Genomic DNA, 7,708 nt, shown 5'->3' on the forward strand with positions numbered 1-7,708 from the left:
CTAAGAGAGAGAGAGGCAGGACATGTGCACCCAGTCCAAGGAGCCCTAATTCTTAGAGAATTTGCAGTTTCTGGAAAGAAGGGCAATAGACTTGGAATTTGAAAAAGTACAGAGATATTTGGAAGGCAGTGTTTACAGGCGGCTTACAATCTTGCAGGCCAATGCTCAAAACTCCGGTGGTAAAGCCAACAACGCAACACCCGTACCACTGGAAGAGCACAGAAAACTAATTCACCAATGCTCAAAGGAGATGACATTCAAATTATATGTGCGCTGTAAAAGCTAAAGCAAGAGGGAGCGGAATGTGCTTGGCACATATGTAGAAGAGTTTTCTGGGAAGCTCAGCTCTTGTACACATGCACCAGGCAAACCCAAAAGCGAAGAACACATTAGCGCCTGTTTTCTGCGCCTTTATATACAAGCTTTTCAATTTATTTATTTTAATTGGAAGGCTTATATTTAAGCGCAGGAAACAAGGGCACAATTTGCTTGGATTCATGTACATTTATTTCTTAGTACCGGCACTTACAGGCTTCTCACTGGCTTTCTTCCACTTCCAAAAGAAATCAAAACCGTCAGATTTTAAAGAATGAAGAGAGAATTTCTCTCTATTCTAACACCCTAATGACGGCTCCAAGCTGGCATTAGGTAAGAGCGGATTACGCTGTTCTTCGAGCATTGAGAGGAAACAGGAAATCACCTCATTAACCTCCATTTGACTACATTTGCATGCTATCTGCGCTAATCTTTGACGTACACATTGACTCCCATGAAACAGTCCTCTGAGCATTGTGTGCTCACTAACACCAATGCTAGTCCAGCACTAGTCACCTCTAGAGCCAATGTTATGTTTTGAGCATTTGCCTGTAAGTTTGTACCCAAGTTCCTTGTAAACGCCTTTGGGCAGGTACATCATACTGTATACAATGGTGATAAGTATTCAGTTACACTGCACCGGTACATCTGGCGCTGGTATAATTATATTAAACTAGCATATTCATAGAATATAAAAATAATTCTATCATTAAAAAATAATCAAAAACTTAAAAATCAAAATCTGATTTTGGGGTTTTTTTTCAATCAAAACATTTTTAATCAAACATTTTAACCCACCCAGTTCTGTAGATGGAGAGTAGAAACCCAGCACCATTTGAGGAAGGCATGATGGAAGAAAAGCCTGGAAGCTTCAAAAGGGAAAAGTGGACAAAAAAAAAAGGAGACGAAAGAGCACAAATGAGGAGAAGCACAAGGCTGTGAGAAACAGGAATGAGAGCCAGAAAAAGAGAAGGAACATCAGCATTAGGAGGAGGCAGAAAGGAGAGAGGAAAAATTCTCACCTTGAGAATCCCCAGATGTGTCCTGTCAATGCCCTGCACTTTTACTACTTCCTTCAATACACTGGGAAAGGAAGTCCTAATTATCCAAAGAACAAATACAGCCCAGCCCAAGAAGCAGCAGCCAGGTAACTTTTCCCACACCAGCTCTCTATGGAAGAGGTACAACAGGGTTGTGCAAGATTCGCTATTCTCCACCACAGGAATGATATAGTGCAAGCACCAATAAGTTCCCTCACACTGCCTCCACCCCATCACCACACCAACATATCTCAACCGGGCTTGAGGGGAAGAGAATAATTCAGCTGCTATCAGTGGTGATTGGTCCTCAGTAGAGATATTTCTACATCAGAAAAAAAAAAAAACAAATAACCAACTTACACAGCAAGGGCCAAAAAGTGATTTTCAGATGGAAATTAGTTTTGAGCACTATCATCCTGACCTAGATTACAGCAAGTGACAAAGATAAATCTATACAATCTGCTAATCATCACTCACAAAACATACATCAGATCTTATTTTAGTGAAAAAAAAAACACTTAGTGGGCATGTAAGCTGACTGGCATAAAGCCAACAGAAAGAGGTAAACTTCAGTTAAGCAGTAACTGATTAGCAGAAATGTTAGCTCAACTTTTTCTTTAATATCACAGGGTGCCACCTACACACAGAAAAAAAATGCTAACCTTAAATACATTTTATTTTTCTGGTGAATTGTGTTTTATGATATTTCACAATCAGTTATTAAGAATTACAAAGGTGGACTCTGTAGGGCCCCTTTTACTAAACCGCGTTCGTGATTCCTAGCAAATGTGACCTAGCCCATTCACCTCATTTGCTGCAAAGGAATCGCTAGTGCAGTTTAGTAAAGGGGGGCTAACAGTTTGTTTCATCTAGAAGAATCTCAATAATTAAATCTCTCAACTCTGAGGTGCCAAACTAAAAAGATTTACTAAAGTTATACATGCAGAATAGCCATACTGGGTCAGACCAATGGTCCATGTAGCCTAGTATTCTGCTTCAAACAGTGGCCAATCCAGGTCACAAGTACCTGGCAGAATCCCAATTATTGGCCATTTGTACAGCTACTAGGAGAACTATTACCTATTTATTACCCATTCCCCATCATCACAAGTTAGCATGCACTGGAAAATCCAAATCACTGGCACATTTTTCAAATGGTACTTCAATCAGGAATATTTTCATCTTGTTGTTCAGACCACTTTTTTTATACTATTGTAATTCAGTGTACCAGTTCTTTCATCTTACTTTTACAATGATAAAATGGTTACAAATGGCACAAAATGTAGCTATTACTCCCATTTTTAGCTTGTCAATTACAAATTATGTAATTTACTTGTTCTTATATCCCACACTATCCAAAAACTAGTTTAAGTTCAATGTTGCTTACAATTAACAGTGAAACCACTCCAAAGCAATAAAAAATATTTAAATAGCTGGTACTAATCTCATATGCAAAGCTGAACACCCACAAGCAAAAATTAAGTCCACAAAATCTTAGCTTTTTCAATTATTTTTAATATGACCTCAGCAATGCAATATCAGTTTTAAACTTTACTGACGAGCATTATGCATCATAATTGTCACTGGTCAATTTTTTATCTTTATAAATAAATTTCCATTTCAAAAACTTCACAGAAAAGAATACTCGTCTGAGTTTTAAAGAAGATAGCCTATGAGATACTGTTCCAACATGGCGCATGTTTTGCAACTGCTGTTATCAAGGAACCCCCTTATGCAACCAGAAGGCTGGGTCTGGCAGCACAAGGGGTTTCCTCGATACAATTGTGAAACATGCCATGTCGGAACAATGTCCCCTAGCCGTCGTCTTCTTTAATGCAGACAAGTATTCTTTTCTATTAAATTAAAATTTACTTATAAAGATAAAAAATTGACCAGCAACTATTATGATGCGTAATACTCGTCACTAAAGTTTAAGACTGATGAGTTGCATTGCTGAGGTCATATTAACAATATTTGAAAAAGCTAAGATTTTTTTTAGTTCATTTTGGCTTGTGGGTGTTCAATTTTACAATTAACAGCAGCTTAACAAATTACATACAATAGACTACAATGGCAAGTTAACAGTTAATTGAACATTTCTTGGACAGATGAGTTTTTAATGCCTTCCGGAACTGTAAATAGTTATTTATGTTTCTAATTTCTTTTGGAATAAGATTTCACCATTTAGAATCTTGATAATTAAATTCAGCTGTATGAATGGTCTTATAAGTTACATTTTTTAAGCTGCATAAATGAAAGCAAATGGGCCCTGTTTACAAATGCGCGCTAGCGTTTTTAGCACATGCTAAATATTAGCAAGCACTAACCGTGTAGATGCCGAAGATATTCCTATTGGCATCTACATGGTTACCGCGTGCACTAAAGTGCCTTTGTAAATAGAGCTCCTTGTTTCCTATAGAAAGCAGGACCTTCACTGGCTTCCCATAAAAATAATGCTCTCAGTTTAAAGTGCTTTGTTTGATTCATAAGAGTTTGTTTGGTATGGCTTTATCTGAATTATCTTCCTGATTACTCCTTATAAACCCTCACAAGTTCAGAATTTGTTGGCAATTAACAGAAGATTTGGTCTCAGATATTTTCAGTAGCTGGTTCCAATGTGGAAATCCTTTCTGAATGACATTTGGTTATAAAAAGAATTGTACGTTTAGGAACAAAACTAAGACGAACAAAAGAAAAAGAAACAATAACAAAGTTTTCATGACATTATATAAATTGTAATACAAATAGCAAAAAAATGTTAAAAATAAACAAATAAATATATTTCCACTGTGCGATGAATCAGGCACAAAGCTTGGCCAGAAAAGAATGCCAGCATATGCAAGATATAACATTTTATATTTAAATGCTTCTCTATTTCACTCTTTGTCCTACAGTACCAAAATAGTTTGTGGCTTTTAAAATCAGATTTCCTTCAAGTAGCAGCTGACTTTCTGCTTGGTCTTGCTCAAAATTATAAACCTGCCTTCAATCATAATGCAGCTACATTCTGTTTTACTCAAGAGTACATGCCAAGACCTTTTTAAGACAATAAATTAATACTTGCCTGGGCCACTCATACTATTATACTCCTTTTCTATTCATGACTGTCCTTTTTTCCTATTACATTTATTGCTGTCTCGCATAGTTCTGTACCATTTGAAACATGGACATACACTGCCATTATATGAAAATAGAATTAAAAACAGTAAAATGTAACTCTGTCCCCTTCCCATTTACTGTCTTTAATTTCATTTCATGCTTCAGAATAAAAACATAACATCCTTCGCTTTAAAAAGTTTACGCACATTTTGGTGCTACCTCATTTCTCAAACTGGCTGCAGCAGATTGATTTGTAAAGCCAAAGGTCGTTGCATTAGTGGAGATAAAGTAGCAGAACCTTTCCCTAAGGTGGGCTGCACTCGGAACAGAACCTGACACTTTTTACTGTGTACAGGCTTCTTCCGCAAACCCAGGGAAATTGTGCTGCAGGTGGAGACAGCAAAGCCTTCAAAACCCGGCCAGAAATGCTGTAACATATATCGCACAAATGTATCACAATCTATTTGTCGCCCCCACCATTTTCACAAATGTACAGAGAAGCAACAATTCCAACCAGCAACAAACGGACGCATCACTTCAGCAGCATTCTGGGTTCATAGCTTTTAAAGAGAAGCAACTGCTCCTCCTCACACGGTATTTTCAAAGGAAATCTAAAGCGCCAGGTCATCTGCAATTGCCCCGATCATGCTCAGAGCAGAACATCTACCTGAGAGACACCGACAAGTCCCCGAACCAGTCACTTCCTTCAAACTTTTACTGATGAGCCCCAGGGAAATATATATGTTGGGGGGGGGGGGGAGGGGAGGCGCCTATTGGCCGAGGCCCAGGCATTAACGGGGGGGGGGGGGTTTCGGTGGTAGTGACTCCTCCAAGCCTGCACCCCATGATTTTGGCCCCCACTTTTCATTCAACTTGTTGGGCCCCGGGGCCCGCGGTGATTGGCTCCTCCGTTGCCCCCCCTCCCTCCAGGCCCGAGCGGACTCACCTGCTGCCCGTCGCCTCCCGCTCTCTCTGCGCCGCAGGCAGGAGGGGAAGTCGGTGTTCGGCGGCCGGTGAGGGGCCCCCGGTCTCCCCCTCTGCTCCTCCCGCCACCGGCGGCGCCCTCGCAACACAACTCAGGGCCCAGAGAGTCCCGAGCGCCGCTCAGCCGCCATCTTCATGCGCCCAGCACCAGCCCTGAGCCAAAGAGGGGGGGAGGGAGCGCGAGCGAGCGCACGTACGTACGCACGCACGCAAGGTAACGTTGCCGCACGGCAGGCGGCGCGCATGCAGGAGCGTCTCCCCTCCCACTCAGAACAGAGGGGCCCGTCGCAGCGTCAGGGGTCACAGGCGCCGTGTTGCGTAGGACGTTCTGCGTCATCATCTTCTGGATTACAAATGGTCAAGTCTTTTAGGCAGAACCAGGGAGTGGCCTAGGGCAAGGGCAGCTGAGCTGTAAAAAAACCAGTTGCAGTCAAAGCAAAGCAATAGTCCTGGGAGCTACACAAGCCCATGCTTTTACCTTACAAGTGGGATGTTCAATTATGACTTTTTATAGGGTAATCATCAATGTACAATTTTACAACAAATTATTGTAGTTTCAAAAAAATATATATATAAATAACTCATGAAATATGAATTACATGTGTCACGTTTGTGAGCACAATATAACCAAATAACGCACAAAAAAACAAGCATGAGTAACCCTTTCTTTACAGGTTCAATTTACAATCTCATTTTTAATGTCCTCGGTTTGCTGTCCTTTGCATCCTATCCAATAGCAATGTCTCAACACCCTTTCAATATTATTTCCCTTAATATTGAGGGATTAAATAATCCTTTCAAGAGACAGAAATTTTGGTGCTACATTATTAAATTCTCCCCAGATATAATCTTTCTTCAGGAAACACACTTAGGGGTATGTTTATTAAGTTGTGTTAGCGTTTTTAACGTGCCTTTAAAGTTAAGGTGCATTAAACGCTAATGCACCTATACATTTCTATGAGTGCATTAGCATTTAATGCACGTTCATCATTAACGCACGTCAACAACACTAACATGCCTACAGCGCACCTTAGTAAACATAGGTGTTAAATTCCAATCACACACATCTTCATAAACACAAAAACTACACTCACAGCTGCTTTCATTAATGTATAATTTAATTACCAACATTTTGGAGAGGGGCAAAGTTGTCAAGTACCCAGTTCCAGGAGAGAGACTTATTGACCAGTCCTGGTTTTAAACATATCACAATGCACTGTGGTAGTCGTAGTTCCTTATTCTAACCACTGAAATTAGTGCGGCAGGTTCCATACTTGAATGTACACACTGCTTCACTAGCTTTTAGGTTTGCAGGTAGAGATAGATCACCACACAGGCCTACCAGGCCCAGGTCCAAGGGCCCAAAGGTTTGGAGTCCCTTCTCGTTATCAAGGTGAGCTTTGCATAGCAGCCTACTCATACAGTCTAATGGTTGTGTTTTTCAGGGAGGTGAGAAATCTATACTATGCTACACTATAATAACTCTTTTATTCTGCTTTTATCCCTAGGAATGCAAAGTGGATCACAATAGAAGAAGCCTTCTCAATTAATAGAATTACAAATGATTTCGCTCAAAAGTTACTCTGTTTTCTTCTAGAATTCAATCAATCTTCAGCATTTTGACCATGAAAGCATTTCATTTTAAAATATATATGTGAATTTAGTGTAAGCCAATTAAGTCTGTTTCAAAGTGGTGCTGCTTTAGAGATTTTGCTCCACTCACCTCAACACCATATTGCTTTATCATATAATCAGAGAGCAATTTTCTGGCGATTTTTCAAGATACCTGTTTCACTGTGGCCTCACAGAAGTCATCCAAAACTGATCATCACTCATCAACTCAAGGAATCAAGAGATCTAAACAAGATCTGCCTTCGACATATAAGGTCCTTTTTGACGTCAAAGACGAAATTCCCATGGCTATGAAATTTCAGGAACTTTTACAGGTAACAAATTTAATCAAAGCAAATGCAGACTCTCTGATTTAAAAGAGAAACTGCTAAATATTAAATAACCAGCTACATCTCATTCTTTGGCTATCGCCACTATAGAGCAAAGGTTAACAGCGCACGATACGGGGCTCTTCACAATTCCACGTGTTTCCAAGCAAATACATACCCTTGAGTGAGACATCGAAGATCTAAATAATAGGTCTCAACATAACATATCTAATGACTACAAATTCTTTTTAAACTTTAAACATAAAACTTTTTAGGCTCCTTGTTGTTCAACATTTTATATAATTGTTATTTATTATAATTATTTTATTC

At 39.6% G+C, this 7,708-nt stretch overlaps 1 protein-coding gene across 1 annotated transcript in view; it reads right to left on the reverse strand.

Moving 5' to 3' along the window:
• Positions 1 to 5,592, reverse strand: part of FBXO42 (F-box protein 42) — a 92,625-nt gene extending 87,033 nt beyond the window's left edge. The window contains exon 1 of the mRNA XM_030222200.1: positions 5,401 to 5,592. The gene's annotated coding sequence lies outside the window, so the exon portion shown is untranslated. The remainder of the gene's footprint in view (positions 1 to 5,400) is intronic.
• Between the last annotated feature and the right edge of the window lie 2,116 nt (positions 5,593 to 7,708).

Source organism: Microcaecilia unicolor, chromosome 13 (genome assembly GCF_901765095.1).
Source record: "Microcaecilia unicolor chromosome 13, aMicUni1.1, whole genome shotgun sequence".
NCBI lineage: Eukaryota > Metazoa > Chordata > Amphibia > Gymnophiona > Siphonopidae > Microcaecilia > Microcaecilia unicolor.